The 20,389-nt window shown below is 37.6% G+C and overlaps 1 protein-coding gene across 15 annotated transcripts in view; it reads right to left on the bottom strand.

Moving 5' to 3' along the window:
* AKAP11 (A-kinase anchoring protein 11) overlaps nucleotides 1-20,389 on the bottom strand; it is a 114,979-nt gene that overhangs the window by 69,268 nt on the left and 25,322 nt on the right. For 4 of the 15 annotated variants that reach the window (XM_069068679.1, XM_069068672.1, XM_069068677.1 and 1 more), the window contains exon 3: nucleotides 9,887-9,976. The exons of 8 other annotated variants lie outside the window; for them this stretch is intronic. The gene's annotated coding sequence lies outside the window, so the exon portion shown is untranslated. Of the gene's footprint in view, nucleotides 1-9,886; nucleotides 9,977-13,466; nucleotides 13,575-20,389 lie in introns of all 15 variants that reach the window. 3 more of the 15 variants (XM_069068678.1, XM_069068673.1, XM_069068675.1) reach the window with 3 other exon arrangements.

The raw sequence follows: 20,389 nt of genomic DNA, 5'->3' as shown, positions 1-20,389 counted from the left end.
AATAGAAGGATATTGCAGGAATCTGAATGAGAGGTAGTGAAAGCCTGAATTAGGGTAACAGTTTTATGAATGGTGAGAAGACATAGAAGAAAGATGTTGTGAAGATAGAAAGAACAAGGTTCAGCAAATGACTAGATAAATAAAGAGTCCAAGGTGACACAAAGGTTGTAAACCTGGGTGACTAAAAGTATGATTAGCACCCTCAATTATAAGAGAGAAAGAAGGAAGAGTAGGGATTTGGAGAGTGAATGAATTCTATTTTTAACAAATTGAATTTAAAATGCCTCAAAGACAACCAGTTGAAAATGTCCAATAGGCTGTTAGTGACATGGGATGTCAGTGTCTCAGGAGAGACACTTAGGACTAGCTATGCAGTTCTGGGAGTCAAATACATAGAGATATTAAACTCACTGGAAGTGATGAGTTCACCAAGAGAAGGATCAAAATGTTACTATGAACTCATAATGCTTTTACATAAATTTATACTTCATTAATCACAACACATAACTACATACATTCTAAAGAAAGCAGTATGTATATTGAGATACATATTATTTATTAAGTCTAGAAATGTTTATTATACTGGGTTATTTAGTGGGTACCCAGAGACAGAGAACCACTACATTATATCACTAAAACCTATTTGATATTAAAGGCTGCAGGAAAAGTTGAAGAGGAATACTTAATATATAGGAGATTTTTAGTAGAAGTTTTGTTTTAGGTTTTGTGAGGACTGCTTCTTGTCAATTGCTTAAGTTAGGATTTGCATAAAAGATGAGAATTTTGTGCCAAAAAAATTCTGACTATATATATATTCTACCAGGATTATATTGTTTCATTAGGAAGGAGATGAAGAAGAGATTTGTTCCATGCTCAGAAGAGATGCTGCAAGGCTACTACCTCATGTTTGACAAAAGCAAGAAATATTAAAACACTAGCTTTCAAGATAATACAACAGAGTTTGATGAGTTACCTTATCAGTGATGCAGTCAAGCAATATCAAGGAGGCAATGAGAACAGAGGACAGGTCATTACGGGATATGGTTACAAAAATCTGTTGCATAAAAGGCAGGGGTTTTTAAAGATAGCTGCTCTTCATCAGCTGACAAGGAGGACTACCCTATCTCAGTCACACTGAATGTAGGCAGTAGGTATCAGAAATAAATATCTACTTGTAGTACGTGCTCCATTGTCTCCAAATGATTCCTTTTACTCTTGGTGTTTCATGAAGCCTGCACACTGAATAGTTTATATGGAAATGGGACTTCTGAAGTGCTTGAATATATTTAAGTTCTTAAAAGATTTCTTAAATATTCTCTCCTTTTTATTTTCTTCACTTCATTACTCTATGTTGTTTGCAAGAAGCCTTGGAACAGTACAGAAATCTCCTAAATGAAATCCATAATCACTCAAAACCGAACCTCCATTTTAAGGAGGACACTCAGGTCAGTACTCTTCATTCCTCTTCAGGTTATACTGCTTGCTGACTCTCCGGATTTTCTCTACAATCCTCCTGCACCAGGGACCAGAAATCTCTATGATAACAACAACAAAAAGTACATGTGCACTAAAAAATCATTACAAAAGAGGAGAGGAAGGACAAACTGTGATTTCATCAACTTGGGCAAGTCTCCACACACTTTTTTTTTTTAATATTGATCCAAATGAGAAAAACTGAGGTGTTTTTCCTGAAAGTAAAGTTTCTGATACCACACAATAGCACAAGCTATCACAGCAAGTTAAAGGTAACCCACAGGAAAGTAGGTAGTGCAATAAACAAAGTGCTGGGCCTGGAGTCATGAACTCATCTTCCTGAGTTCAAATCTGGTCTCAGAAGCTTACTGACTATGTGACTCTAGGCCAGCCACTTAACCCTATTTGTCTCAATTTCCTCATATGTAAAATGAGCTAGAAAAGGAATAGCAAACCACTCTAATATCTTTGCTAAGAAAACCCCAAAAGGATCATGAAGAGTCATACACTGAAATGACTACACGACAACATTATAGTAAAGTAGGAAAATTCAAAATAGAAAAAGCTTAGCTTTTTGAGACTACAAGTGAGGCCATTCTCTTTTGCTCGTTTTTAGCTAATAGAGAAGTCATTCTTCTCTGCCCTCTCCCACTTCTTTTACCTTCCCTTCTTGACTTAGGACAGCTCCTCTCACAGGAAAAAAAAAGTCTGGAGATCTTCTAATTCATTATTCCTGTCTGCATCAAAGTCCATCTGTAGGACCTATTCAAAATAATTCAATGGAACTGCCAATCTAGCAGGAATATCATAATTTGGACAATACATCTCTTTTGAATCTAATTTGTTTTTTGCAGTTTTACCCTTCTAACATTTCTTCTTTCCTCTGTTGGCTCTTCCTCCTCTTTACAACACCCTAATGCTGGTCTTCCTGAAAATTTTGAATTCTTTTCTCTATCTATACTCTCCTCTGGCAATCTCATTCATTCCTAGGGCTTCAAACACCTGGAAGATGTCTCCCAAATTTAAATATTCTGATTCATATCTCCAAGTGTCTACAGGACCTCCCTATTCTCAAATTCAACATGTCTAAAATCAAACTTATTATCTTTCTCACTAAATCTGCTCTTCCTTCTCTGAATTTGCCACTTTTATCAGAAGCACACAAACTGCTTTGTGGTTATCTTTGATGCTGCCTTTTCCTTCACTGTATCTGGAGTCAGAAGGCCTTGGTTCACATCCTACCTGTGCCACACAGGAGGTGCTTGATAATTCTGTGTTGATTCATTTCCTGTGTGACCTTTATCCCTTGGGGTCACAGTCTCCTCTTTAAATGAGGGTGTTACAAAGACTGGATAAACAAATTATCACATATGACAACAGCAAAAAATTACTGTGCTATGAAACAATGAAATGTTAAGAATACAAAGTAGCATAGGAAGACTTATATGAGCATCAACTGATAGAAAGCGAAACAAGCAGAACCAATAAAACAATATGCACAATGACAATAATGTAAATGAAAAAAAAACAACAACAAAAAATCAAAACTTGATGCTGGGTAATTATAATAACCAAGCTAGTGCCAAGAGAAGAGATAGGAAAATACACCTTGGTGGACTTGTGTCCCAGATAGCAGTCTAAATGGAGGAAGGCAATTTAGCTCTCCTATATCTATTCTAGCAAAAACCTACGAATTGCACCAGACCAAAATGTGATCAAGAAATAGAAAGAGAAACTAATGTAAGTTATTTCTTCCATCCAGAACCACACAAAGGGATCTCTCTGAATAGCCAGCACCAGCTCAGGCAAACAAACTGGCAGCTTCCTACTGTGCTCCCAAAGATGGGCCAGAAACACATGTATCTGGCAATGCTCTACAATCCAGAAGCAGAGAGAGCAGAAGTTTCCTGGTGGTTGAAAACCTACAGCAGGGATAACCTTGAATGCCACCAGAATCAGTGCCAGACTAAGTGGGGAGGTACTCAATTTGAAACACCCCAGACCTTGGTCCCTACAACTATCCTGAGACACTATGAGAATCTTTCAGATTGGATTTTCTGAACCTCAAAAATACAGGGTAGGGAGAGGGGGTTTGGTTAACTCAGGGGAGAAGTCAGCCCAAGACCCCAGGTGACCCAGGATATAACAAAACTCTCCCACACACTCTAGTCCTCATAACCTCTTTCCAGTGCCACAGAGACCCCAGCTCCTGGCCACAACAGTCAGACAGCCACAGTCCCTCAAGAGCAAAAGCCTTCCAGGTATCATAATCTCATAGTATCAATAATGCAAAGATCTGAATTATTGGTGTTAAGGCAGACATCCCTGTCACACTGTACTACAAAGCTCTAAAACTATTCTGGGCCAACTGAATTAAAGTAGAGAGAACAGGTAAGACACTGTGTGCATAGCAGTGTTATACAGGACTCCACCAAGCAAGAGGGAACGACTACAACATACATCTGGCGTAAGCTCTAACCACCCAAAAGTCAATTGGGGCAGACACCTAGTAGGCTGATAAGCTGTGAATGTGCCCAGCATGAGAGAAGGCTGAGATGCTTTGAAATCTAGACCCCAAGGAAATCACAATCAGAGGAGGACTCAGAAAGTAAAATAAAGGGGGGTAGAGGGAAGGAGGAATGCAAATTACCAAAGGTATCAGGAAGAAGAAAAGTTAAAGGCCTTGAACATAAACAGATAAATTAATATGAAAAACAGTAACAACATGAGGAATCATAGCCTCCAGATTTAGTAAACAAGTTTAAGTATGTATGAATAAATACTGCAAAATGAAGGAAAATAATCCAATATTTGATGAGAAAGCAGGTCTTGTGGAATTTGAGAATATGCAATCACAACATTCTGTTCCTGAATGGTTCAAAAGAGAAATAAGAATTATGTGAGCAGAATTTATAGCCTGCACAGCAAAAATAACAGGCAGAATAGAAAAATCAGAATTTGCAATGAGAAGCATCACCAAAGAAACAAAGAATGAACAACAGAAGTAAAGGACAACCTAGAAGAAAAGCAAAAAACAATAACATTAAAAAGAATCTGCTCGCTCCACAAGCAAAACATGGTGATGCCAAAGACAGGCTGCAGAGAGACAGTCTAAGCATCAGAGATCTCCTAGAAGAATACAACAGGACAAAAAAAAAACCCTTAGAACTATAACGAAGAAAATAAGAACTTCTGAACATAGAATATGAAATTTCAATTGAAAGAATTCACAAATCATCTCCAGAAAAAACCTCAAGGCTGCAAACTTTAAGACACATGGTGGCTAAATTTCACAATCCAATTCAGAAATAAATTCTACAAGCAAGCAGAAGAAAGACATTCAAATAAAAAGAAAAGGACATTCAAATAATGCAAGACTATTTTGTGCCAACTAGAAAATATAGAAGGGAAAGGAAAGGATTCCAAAGACCACATGCCTACAAATGTGAGTTTAAACATATATGAAATAACCATTCATGTAGTGCCATTCAATAATAAAGAAGAATTAGAAACATCTTTAGAAAGAAAACTAGAACTATAGAGACCATTTGGTTCTTGAACACCCCAACAACAGAAGTGCAGGAAGAGTAAATAAATACAGTAAACAAGGAAAGGAAAAGCAACACAATGGCAGCAGAGAGACCAGTAAGAGACTTTATCCCGGGAGTGAAGGCAGAAATCTGACAGAGGTAACAGTGAAAAGGTAGACAGGGGCATAACAGACAGAACATGGTAACACCCTGCCTACAGGTGAATTACTATTTTATTTTGTTTTGAAATTACTGCCAGTGAAACTAGAGACATTGCCTATGTCTCTAAGTCTCCAATTTCTTGCCCAAAGCTGTTTAATCTTTAGCAATATTTTTGATAGCTTTTGGAAGTATCATTTGTGATGTCAGGAATAACCATGGTTTAAAAATAATTGAAGGAAACACTCATTTTCAAAGGATTTTTGTTGTTGTTCAGTCATTTCAGTCACATCTGACTCTTCAAAACTCCATTTAGGGATTTCTTAGCAAAGACACTGAACTGGTTTGCCATTTCCTTCACCAACTCATTTTACAGATGAAGAAACTGAGGTAAAGAGGGTTAAATTTCTTGCCCAAGGTCACACAGCCAGTAAGTATCTGAGACTGGATTAGAACTCATGAAGATGAGTCTTCCTGATTCCAAATTCAGGGTTCTACCTACTATACAACCTATTTTTCCATTTCAGAGGATAGTGAAAATAAACATGTAACTATTTTCCTCCCATCCAAATTAGTTCCCTTCCCTCTTGACCCTTGAAATCTATCCACAAAAGGTATATGAAACTGATATTAAGAACCTCAGTCCTAATTTCAAAGTCAGCACCCTTTCTATGATCTGAACCATTCCTGGTATCTTAATTGCAAGTGGATCTCCTCATCTGGGGATCTGGGGTTTTCTGCTTAACTCTTAAAGGGCTTTTCCATTGCTTATAACATAATCTCTTGCTTATAACAATCTCTAGAGGCATTAGCTAGTTCTTATTCCCTTATATCTTTATTTTCTCTAACCTCTGAAAATGAGCATTTCCTTCAATTATTTATAAATTTTATTCTGAGAAGGTTTTGGTTTTTACCAGACTGCCAAAGAGTCCATGACCCTTTAGAAGAACTAGGTTGGAGTTCAGTCTCTGACACTATCTATTAGCTGTATGCCCAAAGGCAAGTTAAAACACTTAAAGCTTCAATTTCCTCAATTAGAATGGGAATCATACTTGCACTACCTTCCTTACAGGATTGTAGTTAAGCATGGGTGACTTTGTAAACTTTAATTTCATAATTCCAATGATTGTGACTTTGTCAGACATAGCACAACTCCTCTCATCCTCCAAAGGAAGGCAGGAAGCTGTAGTCTATAGCTGTAGACAAAGTCTGTATTTAATAACTGGATAATAAAGGGGGTGGAGTCAAGATGGAGGAGTAGAAGCAGGATCTCCATGCAGCTCTACCTTCCACCTTCCCCAATCCATGTAAAAGGGGACTCTGAACAAACTTTGGAGCTGCAGAACCCACAAAATGACACAAGAGAAGTTAACCTCCCACTGAGGACAGCCCAGCAGAAATCGGCCAGCTCAGCACTCTGGGAGCCCAGCCCAGGCCCTCATGAGCCAGAGGTTTTAGCCCGAGGGTGGGCCTGACCAGCCACGGGCCAGAGAGACTCCAGATCACCAGCAGCTGTGGCCGTTTCCAGATTTATCAACACATGATGCTAAGGACAAAGTTAGAGGTCAGTGCAGTGTGGACTTTGCTATCAGTAGTTGGGAGAGCATGGGCTTTTGCCCCCAGGGCAAGAAGCCACTGAGAAGCCTTGGCTCAGCTGGGCTACATTGCAGGTTCAGCTCCTGGCCTGCAGAGTGTAGCAGGACCAAGAGACCAGTCTGAGGGGTAATCGCTCTTGCTTTAACCTGCTTGGATCTGGATTGCAGTCTAGGGTGGAGGTCCTGGGGTGTGTGTCGAGCTTTCCAGAGCATGTGGAGGCTTCAGAAAGGGCACCCAACTAATACCTCTGGCAGCTGAGAAAACCCCAGTGTTTGGGACGAAAGCCCTCCTGTCTTGGAGCAGAGTCCTACTGTGGCAAAAAGCCCAGGGGTCAAGTGACTGAGGGACAACATGACCAGGCAAAGGAAACAAAGCAAACAGAAGATTCCAACATTAGACTCCTATTTTGGGGACAAAAAGGAGCAAAGCATGGAACAGGAGGAAGACAGTGAAGTCAGAACACCTGCACCAAAAGCTTCAAAGGAAAATACGAGTTGGTTACATACAGGCCATATAGGACCTTAAGAAGAAGATGAGAGAAGTGGAGGAAAAACTGGGAAGAGAAATGAGAACGATGCAAGAAAATTTTGAAATGAGAGTCAACAGCCTGACTGAGGAAAATCACACCTTAAAAAACAGACTGACTCAAATGGCAAAAGAGGCTCAAAAAGGCAATGAGGAGAAGAATACCTTAAAAAGCCGAATTTGCCAGATGGAAAAAGAAGGTCAAAAGCTCAATGAGGAGAATCATTGCTTCAGAATTAGATTGGAGCAAAGGGAAGCTAGTGACTTTATGAGAAATCAAGATGATGTTAAACAGACCCAAACAAATGAAAGAATAGAAGGAAATGTGAAATATCTCATGGAAAAAAAACACTGACCTAAAAATAGATCCAGGAGAGATAATTTAAAAATTATTGGACTACCTGAAAGCCATGATCAAAGAAAGAACCTAGAAATCATCCTCCAAAAAATTCTCAAGGAAAATTGCCCTGATGATTTAGAACCAGAAGGCAAAACAGAGGTTGAAAGAATCCACCAATCACCTCCTGAAAAAGATCCCAAAAAGAAAGCTCCTAGGAATATTATAGCCAGGTTCCGGAATTCCCAGATCAAGGAGAGAATATTACGAGCAGCCAGGAAGAAACAATTTCATTATTGTGGAAACAAAGTCAGGATAACACAGGATCTGGCAGCTTCTACACTGAGGGATCGAAGGGCCTGGAATATGATATTCAGGAGGGCAGAGGAGCTGGGATTAAAACCAAGAATCACCTACCCAGCAAAACTGAGTATCATGTTTCAGGGGAAAATATGGTCATTCAGTGGCATGGAGGAGTTTCAAGCATTCTTGCTGAAAAAACCAGAGTTGAATAGAAAATTTGACATTCAGATACAAGAAGCAAGAGAAGCATGAGAAGGTAAACAGGGAAAAGAAATCATATGGAACTTATCAAAGTTGAACTATTAACATTCCTACATGGAAAAACAATAATTGTAATTTATGAAACTTTTCTCAGTATGAAAATAGTTGAAGGGAATAGAAACAGAAATATATATATGTAGGAGGGTATATGGGCAAATGAATACATGTGAATGTGTGTATATATGTCTACAGGTATACATAGATAGAGGGCACAGGACCAAGTTAATAGGAAGGGATGATACTTAAAAGGTGAAATTAAGAGGTGAGAGAGGAATATAATGAGAGGAGATGGAAAGAGACAGAATGGGGTAAACTATCTCATATAGAAGAGGCAAGGGAAAATGGTTACAATGGAGGGGAAGAATAGGAAGGCAAAAGGGAATGGGTCAACCTTATTCTCACTGAATTTGGCTCGGGGAGGGAATGAAATATACATTAAATGGGGTATCTCACCCTCTAGGAGAGTAGGGGGGAAGGGGATGAGAGAGGGTATGATGGAAGGGAGGGCAGATTGGGGGGGAGGGAATATACCTATTGAATTAGCAAATATAAATACAAATAACAAATTTCAATGGCATTGGGGAAGAGAGAAGTGCACCTATAGTGTTGGTGGTACTGTTGGTGACTCACTCTCTGGAGTAATCAAGCATTCATTCATTCATTCAACAAACATTTTTGTTCAATATCTATTATATACAAAGTCCTATACTATTTTTTTAAGTTATCATCTTTGCACAAGGAAAGAACTCAAAAAAAAATTGATGTAATATTTATAAAAGCAAAAACCTGGAACAACACAAATATCTCACAGTGGTAGGATAAAACAAACTGGTATAGTAACATAATGAAATACTATAAAGCCATAAAAAATGACAACTATGCCCAATTATGTCCATATATGAAAAGATTTTCTTTTAAAATAAATTTAGGGGGTGGCTAGGTGGTGCAGTGAATAGAGCACCAGCCCTGGAGTCAGGAGGACCTGAGTTCAAATCCAGCCTCAGACACTTAACACAAGACTAACCATGTGACCTTGGGCAAGTAACTTAACCCCAACTGCCCTACCTTCCCCCCTCCAAAAAGAAAAGGCAATAAATAAATAAAAAATAAAATAACTTTAGGCGAAAAAAAGAATAAGAAATACATGTTGATTGCAACTATGTGTATGTATATTCTATAGACATATGCATATGCATATTTAGGTACATATATACATATAAAGATATATTAGAACATATATAAGGATCAGAAGAGAATGAAGAATGGTATGAATACAGTGAAGTGTTCATTAAGGAACACTGCTGAACAAGTAGTTCGTGATAAAAATATGTAATAGGAAATGTAGCATTCTCTAGAATTTTAATTAAAAACAATTATACATATTTTAGCTAAAAAAGGCAAAAGCATAATAGTGGACTATTTTATTTAGTATTTAGGTTTATGCAATACACAAAATCAGAATATCCCTTTGAGGTAAGCAAGTCAAATATGTTTATTCCCATATTAAAAATTGAGACATATCATGAGGTAGTAAAGAGAGCACTGAAATGTAAAAAAAAAACAAACTGTTCAACAAAATCAGTTGTCATCTATAAAAGACGATCATTAGAGATACACAGGGTTGCTGTGAGAAAAGCACTTTATATAATGTAAAAAATGTGTGCTACTATTAACTGAGGCTCAGAGTAGTTAAGCAAGTTACCCCAAGGTCACACGGCTAATAAATGGCACAGCTAGGACCCAAACCTAGTTCTTCTAACTTCAAGTCCAGTGTCCTTTCCTCTATACCATACTACAAGGGAAAAGGAAAAAGGAAAGAGTAGGCAAGCTAGAAGAAAAGTGAATTAATAATGAATAATTTATCATATCTACATGGGGATATAAAGGCTATCCATTCCTAGAAACTAGCATTAACAATTATATTCTTAGTGCATTTGGTATAGAAAAGAGTTACAAATAATTACATTTCTTACTAAAAACATGTGAACAGATATATAGACATATTTGATAATGAAATCTTTCTAAAATGAAAACTTTAAGCTTCGGAGCAGTAGAATGAACAGCAGCTTCTTAGATGAACACCTGCTCAAATATCTAAAAACAAAAAACGCACTTAACACAAGGAAATACAACTATAAACAATAAAACCTATTGATCTCATATACACTCACACAAGCAAGAGGTTTACTGACAAAAGTAGTTTCTGTACCTTCTGAGCAACAATAAAGGCACTCTTCTCCATCTCTTAACTGGGGAGAGATTTGAGCTTGCCCTGATTCATGACCAAGAAAGCAAACAACTGAAGAGAAACTCAGCAATTCCAAAAACATCCAGAGGAGAAGGCATTTTTTAAGGGAGATAATAGTTGACAACTGCAATAATGTCCTTGGTGAGTTTCCATTCACCTCGGATCCACCAGGACCCAATCATACACATCTTTAACAAGAACAGCGCTGGAGGCAGGCCTCTAACTAACCCCAGTGCCCTCTTAGTTCAAGCTCAACGTTGGGATGAAATGAGATGCTTTTAAGTCACAGAAGAAAGGAGGTTTACTTAGTTCCAACATAGCAAAGATACACATCAAGGATACAATGGTACTTAGTTTCTCTGGAGATGCCCTACCTCATCTCAATCGTGAAATGTGTCTGGTCAGTATATAATCAAGGTACAGCAAGTCACATGGTCTTAGGCAACCACCAATCCTGGGAGGCAAAGACTATAAACCAGGTTGGGTTTTTGTGCCCATTGTCAAAAAGTTGCATCAGGGAATTTGGGGCCAATCAGGCTGTATGAAAGGGGTGAAGATGTTAGTGAAATGATACCTGGGAAATAGGCTGTCCTACTCTCTGTTAAAAAAAAAAAATCATGTTCTTTGAGTATCCAGGTGTTCCACCTGCAACGCCCACTTCCTCAGGGACCCTGAGTCAAGGAAACAGTGCTTCTATCACAAGTAGGTAATTGAAAATGAGCAGTCCTTCTGGAAAGGAAAAAACAAAGTTATATAGACACTAACAAGTGCTACATGAAGCAGCTAGTTGATAGACTGCTGGATATGAAGTCAGGTATACCCAAGTTCAAATCCAGCTTCAGACACTTATCAGCTGTATGACCCTGGGCAAGTCACTTAATCTCTGCCTCAGTTTCTTCAACTGGAAAATGGGAATAATGAAAGCACCTACCTCCCAGAGTTGTGAGAATCAAATGAGACAGTATCTGTAAAGTGTCTGATGCAGTGTCTGGGAAAGAGTAGGCACTATATAAATGCTTATTCCTCTCCCCACTCCTTTGCCCTAGGGAATGGGACAAGCAGTGAAATGACCTGATCAAATACTATATGGAAAAAAGATGGAAGGCAAGAATATCAAGACAGAAAGGCTAGATATGAACCCAGCCCCCTAAAAGACAAACTAAGGAGATGAGGGGGAAAATGAAACAATATAGAAAAGCATACAATAAACATATATTATGAAGCAAAGGAAAACAATCTCAAAATCCCAAAGGAAAAAAGAAAGGCAGAAAATTCTATGGAACTCTCAGAAATAATAAAATGCACCAAGAAACCCTTTAAAAATTCCTAAGAGAAACAAAATATTTAAAAGAAGAAATAAGAATGGATATTATGGTAGAATTTAGGGTAAAAATCAAAAGCTATCAATGAAGAAATCGGTAAGAAAAAAAGACAATTTAGAACACATGACAGAGTATATCTCTAAAAGGAAAGACTAAAAGAGAGGATGTAAGATTTGGAACTCAAAAAGTATAGAAATAAAGTTCATTTGACAAAATAAAATGTAATAATATTTGAAGAAAACATTAGTTTGAAGCAAAACAAAATGACAGTGAAAATATGAATGATGAGATAATTTAAGAATCATATAGCTTTCCCAGAAAAACACAATGAACTAAATAATCTGGAATAATAACTTGCAGCAAATGTTCTATAAGAAAACAGAGCAAAAATATTAAAACCTGAAGGCAAACTACAGGCCTAGTTCAATATGGAACAAGGAGCATTCCAACTCCCCCACCATGATGAGAGAATGGGGGGTTTGGGGGGATTAGTAAAAGTGTTTCTAGTGCTGGATAAGATAGTATGGGAAGCTATGTCATCAGGAGGGAGCAAAGTCTCAAAGAGTACCAAAAACTGTAACAAATGAGAAAGGAAAAGGTTTAAGATGAAAGCCAACTTGTTAACTATGGAGCAGGCATTCCAAAGAGCACAGCAGAAAAGGTAAATATTGGAAGAGAACAAAAGAGCATGTAGAGAGGGGGACTGAAACCGGGGTTTGAACAATGACAAAAGAATCATTAGAATAAGAGGGGTAGGATATGGTGGGAGTATGCTAATCAATAAGCAATAAGTTAAGCTAAAATTGTCCCAAGGAATCAGGCAGTAGAGTACAGATGGAAAAGTGGGGAGGGAAGGAGACAGGAAAGAAGGGGAAGGTGCAAGGGAGGCAAATAGATATTCAAAAGACATGATTAAAAAAGAGTAAGATAGCATGTTTCCCAGATATCATAAAAGGTAAACTTAAAAATTATTACATAAAATTTTAAAGCTTTTGCATGAATCCAATACAATAAACATATATTCATTAAATGCCTACTATGTGTTCTAGGTTTGAGGGTCTAATCCCGGGGATTAAGAAGATTAGTCTCTCCTGCCCACATCTCAACATTTAGAAACAAATGTTCTCTGAGTGGATAGTTATGTGGAAAATATTACCAATTAGGAAAAGACAAAAGCAAAAAACCAACATATAACTCCCATATACTACAAGAGGATTTACTGATAAATCAACCAGGATAGCTTGGATAGCTAGTTAGCAAAGGGCTGTAAATGCTACTAAGACCCCTCAATTGTAAAGGAGGCTGGAGAAGAAAAGGTAGAGCAGAAATTCCCCTCCAATGTTATAGAGATGCTTTCTAACTCTAACTTAATCATCAATACACCACTACAAGCACCAACATCTATGTGAGACAGGCAGGACAAATTCAACAGCAATGAAATTTAAGGTTGGACTGTTGTTGTCAGTTACATGGGGGAAAGCTCCTCTTCTTATATAGTTTATCAGTAATGTCTTGCTTCAGAATCTAGCCTTGTATGTTGAATAGCCAGAGTACATCCAATTTCATGAATGTTTTTTCTGAATTCATGACAGCTCTCTGAGGCAATCTGGCATACATTCAAATCAGTGGCCTCCTACATAGGCTGTTATTTGAACCAGAGGTCTACACTGGACTATTTATATCATAATGAGCTTAAGGAAAACACAGGTTACCTTTGTAGGTGACTATAATCTCCCGGTAGGCAGATTGCACAGTATGAATGCTAATAACGTAGAGAATGCCTCTAGGAGAAGTTACTGTGTTCTTGGAATGAAATATCTCTTGCAATAAAATACAAAAAGATAAAAAAAAATTGTTAACACTTTTGCCATACAAACCATGAAATGATAAGTTATTTATATTAATGATAATTAACTCAACATGAACTCTTAACGTGAACTTTAGCTCTTTTTTTTCCTTCACTTTTTTTAAAAATTAATTTGTTTGTTTCCTTTTAGTTTACAGGATTCAATTCCACAATTCCTTGAGTTTCACATTTTGTCCCCCTCCCTTCCCTCCCCACCATGGCGGCATATAGTCAAGTATAGGATCTGTAAATACTTTCACATTATACATTAGTCAGGTTATAAGTACGGATTGTATCAGCTGGGATGAAAAATGGTAAAGAGGACATAAATCCAAATAAAAGAAGGAAAAAAGATCAGGTATTTTGCTTCCACCTGGATATAAACTCAGTTCTTTCTAGTTTTTTTCTCTGGATTCACATATTTCTCTCTATCATGAGTCTTTTGGGACTGACTTATATCACTGCATTGCTAAGAGGAGTCCAGTCTATCAAAGTTGGTCATCACACATACGTTGTGTGTGTAATTGTGTACAAATTTCTCCTGGTTCTACTCTTCTCACTCAGCATCAGTTTGTATAAGCCTCTCCAGGTAAATATGAAGACCGTCTGCTCCTCGTTTCTTATAGCACAATAGTATTCCATAACATGCATATACCAAAACTTGTTCAGCCATTCCCCAATTGATGGGCACCCCCTTAATTTCCAATTCTTTGCCACCACAAAAAGAGCTGCTATAAACATTTTTGTACATATGGGTCTTTCTCCCACTTCTATGATCTCTTTGGGATATGACCCTAGGAGTGGTATTGCTGGATCAAAGGGTATGAAAGTATTTATAGCCCTTTGGGCATGAACATTAACTCTTAACAAATCTGAAATAGAGGTTATTCTTGCAGTTTCAGTAAACAATAAATGACAAATGGACCAAATCCCACACAGTAGCTAGCTCATTTACCCTTACTTCAACGGTATAAATTTAAACATCATACATAGCACCTTGAATTATGAGGTGCCTGCTATGACCTCAGGTCATAACGCTAATAAAAAGGTCACGTAGGACACTACAATTAAATTGTGCAGGGCACTGAGGATACAAAATAAAAATGAAATCATTCCTACCTTCAAAAAGCTTAGATCCTACAAGGGAAACACAACATGTAAACACATACACAATAATTTACAAAGGAGAACCAATGCAGCTAGAATAATGAGACAAACTGTAAAGTGCAAAAATCTAGTCTAATATCTGATACAATGGGTTACTATCAATACTACTTTGACTCCATTTTTACATCAACAATCCCACCACCATGAAAGATGTGAAAGAACACACCAACTCTGAGGTGTCTGCCACACAGCCCAAAATCAATTCAAACAAAACCCAACAATATAATGATAAAATGATTACTGGAGAGTTGAGGAGGGATACAAGATCTGCCTGAAGAGTAGTTTCATTTTGGAGAGATTATAGATTAACAGTTAAAATAAATTCAATAATTCAAAGATCTCAGAGATCTAGATCTGTGCTTTTCAAAGACGTTGATAGTACTGATAGGATCCCAGAACTTAAAAAGGATTTCACTTTGACAGACCCCAAAAAACAAAAACTTATAAACTTATAAAAGGAAAAGAGCTCTCACAAAAAAAAAAATCTAGGTAGTCTAAGACTAAACATAGTTAAAGAATCAATCAAGAATTTTTATAGGGTTAGAGAGGTTGGGAATATTGAATATACAACCAAACAAAATAAAGAGACTTTTTAAAAATCACATATGTAGATTAAGAATTAGAAAAAACTGTTAGAAACCAGATACCATAAACCTGGTTTTGGGAAGTGTGAAATTAAACTGCAGAGCCCAAAGTAATATAACAGTAACAACAGAAAAAAGGAATAGATATAACAGCTCTCAGCTGAGGTGATGGCAAAATCAAATTCAAAGCCAAAACTGAAACCAAGAACTTAGTAACTACTCTGATCAAGGATATGGAAATTACAATAGTGCCTATGATGATGACAAAATTATAGCAGCTATGATTATACTGTCTATAACTATGAAAACTACAAAGATGAGACAAGGTTACACTGTCTACAGTGGTCAATAACAACGGTATTGCAAAAAAGCAATTAAAAAAAAGCCTGGAGAAAACAGCAACCTATCTTGCAGGATAGCACTGAACAGAAATTAAAATCTAGCTTAGCTTTCTTATTTTTATTTTGTCTTTTTCCATCTGTTATGACAAATGTGTGTTTTGTGCTCATACAACTTTCATTTGTATAATTTAATGTGATCATAGATCTAGAACTGGATGGGATCACCCATGGATATAGCTTGTGTGTGCTCCACTGCTAAGCCTCCTAACCATATTCAGAATGGGAGGAAAGCTCTGGAGCCTTTTAGGTGGATATGTAAAAGAGTTACATAAGATGAACAGATGTGATCTTCCTCATTGAAGGGAATACCCATAATGATGAAATATCTTTCCTGAGTTTTTGAGTAATGGATATTAAAACTGAGAAACACTGTAGTTTCCTTCCCTAGAGTAACACTGGATCTTGATCTCTATTCTTTGTTCTGCTTTTATCCACTATACCTTGATTCCTTTTCAACTGAAACATGAGTTTGTAGTTGGAGACGGCTGGTTGGCAGCTTATCTTCTTTCAAAGTCATTCAACTCCCCTGGCATAGGAGTGGTAGTAACAGATTTTGCAAACAAACTAAGGTTGAAGTTTTATTTTTATCTGATGGCTGGAGAAGAGAAAAAAAGGGCCAAAGATCCCAAGTAATCCCAGTGGAACAAGGTTAGATTTATGGCCATTTTTAGGCAATGGTGAACAATGCTTTAGAGGAATAGGTGTTGCTTATGACATGCCAAATATTGACTCTGATATTCATGATAACTAAAAACAAGTACTTTTTTAGATTTTCTGCACATTCTATATAGCTTCATGCCAGTGTTTAAATATAAAGGCTGGTTTTAAGGTTACCTGTAGGCAACAAGAGAAGTGGAAATACACAACTTGGATGATGCAGACAAACTGACTTTAATTAAAAAAATATATATTATGCTTCTAAGGTATGTGTAAAAAGTAGAAAAATATATGAGATTTTTGCTCATGATTCCAAATTGTTTTCCGTTCAGCTGAACTGCTGTGCAGTTCCATCAGAAATGAGTACACTGGGCATTTCTGTCTTCCAATAATTAATTTTGTTGGGCTTTGTTTCTTATTCTAGGAATGAATGTATTGAGTATTATTTACATTGTAAATGTGTTCTTGCAGAATTGTATTCCTTTTTGTTTTCACATGGGAGACGGATATGTAGTTTTCTTAGGATTTTAAATTACAGCTTTTTGAAGTTCACACCACACTTAAACCACTTTCCCTATCCTGCTAGTGTTTCCATCAAGGTTCTATTCCTTTTCTCCATCCTAGCATAGAGGCATCACAGAGTTCTTGAAAACTTAACTAGATTTTGGAAACAAACTAAGGTTGAAGTTTTATTTTTATCTGATGGCTGGAGAAGAGAAAAAAAGGGCTAAAGATCCCAAGTAATCCCAGTGGGACAAGGTTAGATTTATGGCCACTTTTAGGCAATGGTGAACGATGGTGAACATGGATGGTACAATGGAAGGAGTACGAGATTTGGATTCAGGACCTGGCTATACTGAAAATGACTTTAACATCAATATACAAAAGCAGCACGGTGTATGATACATAGTAGGTTATTTAGCAAATGTTTATTGACAGATTCATCATCTGTTCTCTGGGACCAAGTCTAGTGATTATAATTAATCTGAGTTCATCTACTTTTTCAGTGTTGTTTTTACATTATTGTGATCATTGGGTCTCTTCTGCTTACTTTATAAATTCTGACAAAGTCTTTCCCTAGTTCTCTGAATTCCTCATTTCTGTCATTTCTCAAAGCACAATAGAATTCTTTTATCATTCCCATTATTATACAACATTTTTTTCATTCGTTCCCTAATTGATGGGCCATCACTTTGTTTCCAGATGATATAAACGTTTTGGTGTATGTGGGACTTTTTGTTCTGTCTTTGGCTTCCTTAGGGTCAAAAAAGGATCATTATTCCACATAATCCAAATTGCTTTTCAGAACAGTTGAACCATTTAAAAGCAGTATATTAGTGTTCTTGTCATTCTACACCCTTTCCAATGTTGAAGCAATATTGTTCTAAATCTTCCATCATCTATGTCTGTAATATTTTGCAAACAAACTTATACCCCAAATCTATGTTGCCTTTAACTGCCATATCTCTCTGCTTAACAAGTAAGTCAAGTGTTCTTTATTAAAGCACTTTTTTGGGTCACATCTGCTAGAATGCAAGCTCCTTGTAGGTAGGTCCTTTCTTTCCTTTTCTTTGTATCCTTAGTACTTGGTACAGAGTACAATGTTTTGTTGACCAATTATGACAGATTTATGTCAGCTAAATTTCTGTATAAAATTATTATAATTGGTATGCTTTCATTCACTTGTAGCCCTTTACTCACCATCATTTTGTTTAAATAGAAAAGAATGGAAGGGTTGGGTTTTTTTCCAGCTTATTAGCTTTGATCTTTGCTCTACTAAGTCAGTGGTCTATATAAGGACTGCTGATTCAGGAATGACTCCCACATTTGTAATAAGTCATTCCTTTTCAGTTAAAATATGATCTATTTCATCTTTTATATTGGGATTTGGTGCTCCACCTTGATCAGCACCTTCTCAATATTTTCTTGAAGAAAATATTTATGATAAGGCTCTATTTATACAAGGCTTTGGCCTCTCTCATTCCTTACCTTTGATCCATATTTTTAATTGTCTACTTCCATTCTTACCTTCAAATGGAAGTCAACTAATGCAGAGTGAAGTGAACCCACCTAAGAAAACAATTTCTACAACTACATCACTGTAAAGGAAAACTATGAAAGAGACTCATGCTTCCCACTTCTTGGAAGAAAAACTGATGAACCAGAGGTACAGAACAAGAACTATATTTTCAAACATAACCAATATGAACTTGGGGGGTTTTTTTGTATGTAACTATACTAATTATTACAAAGGAAGATTTCTATGGTGTGGAATGGGAGTAATAATAATGATACTAAAAAAGTGAAAAGTATCAATAAATGATTTTTTTTAAAAAAACAGAATAAACCAAAATTAAGTATAGAAGGGAACATAAAGTAAAGCAGTGAGAGAACTACCATGTAAAAGTACATGCCAAAAAGAAGCTGTACATAATGAAGAATCACAGAATTAACTATACAAAGTACAGAATTCTGTATTTTATATAAAGAAATGTTCATGCTGACATGTCAACATTACAACAAAAAGGAAAAAAAAGTAAAGGGACCAACAACAACAAAGAAAACTTAACGCCAAGTGGTCAGCCTACTGGCAATAAACCTCTATATTTAACTTGACAAGTTTGTTGCCAGAAACATATCTGAAGCCTTTCCAGCATGGCAGACCCTTTCAGAGTTTGCCTTTCACTGTCAAAATCCTTGAGATCCCAAGGTAAACTCTAAGCCAAGATGAGGCACTGAAGTTGAATTCTGGAAGTTCTTTTCTGTCAAATGATAATTCTACCTGTTCTAATCAAATCACAGGTTAAACTGGGGGAAGAAAAGGAGGGAGAGGGGTGAGAGGGAAAAAGAGAGAGAGGAAGGAGGGAGGAAGGAAGGAAGGAAAGAAGGAAGGAAGGAAGGAAGGAAGGAAGGAAGGAAGGAAGGAAGGAAGGAAGGAAGGAAGGAAGGAAGGAAGGAAGGAAGAAAGGAAGGAAGGAAGGAAGGAAGGAAGGAAGGAAGGAAGGAAGGAAGGAAGGAAGGAAGGAAGGAAAGAAGGAAGGGAAGGGAGGAGAAAAGGAAGGGGAGGGAAAGAAGAAAAGAAAGAAAGGAAAGGAGGGAGGGCAACTGAGAGGGAAGGAGAAAGGGAAGAAGGTAGACTGGGATGGATTTTGATGGCAAAGTATACCCACTCAGGATCTTCAGTAGCTGTGACTGTAGCACCTGCAAAAGCAGTGGCCAAGCTGTATTTATAGGTTGCAATCCCACGGGACGGTAGTGGCAAGAACTGAGCTGGAAGCATTGCTATTCTTTTTTTTTTTAAAGCAATCGGGGTTAAGTAACTTGCTCAAGGTTACATGGCCAGTTATTTCTGGGTATGGTGCTGAGTATGTGAGCCCAGATGTGATCCCCAGGTCATCCCAACACCGGAGCCGGTGCTCTTACTCGCTGAGCCACCTGGACGCCCCTAAGCAACTGGGTTAATTAACTTGCTCAAGGTTACACGGCCAGGTGTTTCTGGGTGGGTGCTAAGTATCTGAGCCCGGATTCGATCCCCAGGTCATCCCAACACTGGAGCCAGTGCTCTTACTCACTGTGCTACCTGGCCACCCCAGCACTGCTATTCTTAAGGCTCCTGGGTTCATCAGTATGAGGGGAGATGTAGGTCAAGATGGTAAACATGGTTTGACTTGCCTAGCACATGCTGCCTGCTGTAATTCCTGCATGGTACCTAATTGCTTCAAGTGGGCTGGTTTACCTGCCCTGAGTGTAATGTGGGAGAGTGGGGGGTGGTAGGGAAAAGAGGCAGGGGTAAGACAGAACTGGCTGGTAACCAGCGGGAATGGTTGACCCTTCTCACAGGGGTTGCTATCCCAGATGATTATTATGAGGACAGGGCTGAAAGTGGGATCAGTGGTCTAAGAGGTGAGATCATTTTCAGGGCTCTTTTGCTTAATTATCTATTAGTAGCAGTTGACTAGTAGTTGCTGCTAACAGCAGTG

This window comes from Petaurus breviceps, unplaced genomic scaffold (assembly GCF_028583685.1).
Source record: "Petaurus breviceps papuanus isolate PSGF00001 unplaced genomic scaffold, PetGlider_PUasm1.0 90769, whole genome shotgun sequence".
Classification (NCBI taxonomy): domain Eukaryota; kingdom Metazoa; phylum Chordata; class Mammalia; order Diprotodontia; family Petauridae; genus Petaurus; species Petaurus breviceps.
The sequence above is the reverse complement of the archived record's forward strand: the minus strand, read 5'-3'. Positions and strand labels throughout refer to the sequence as shown.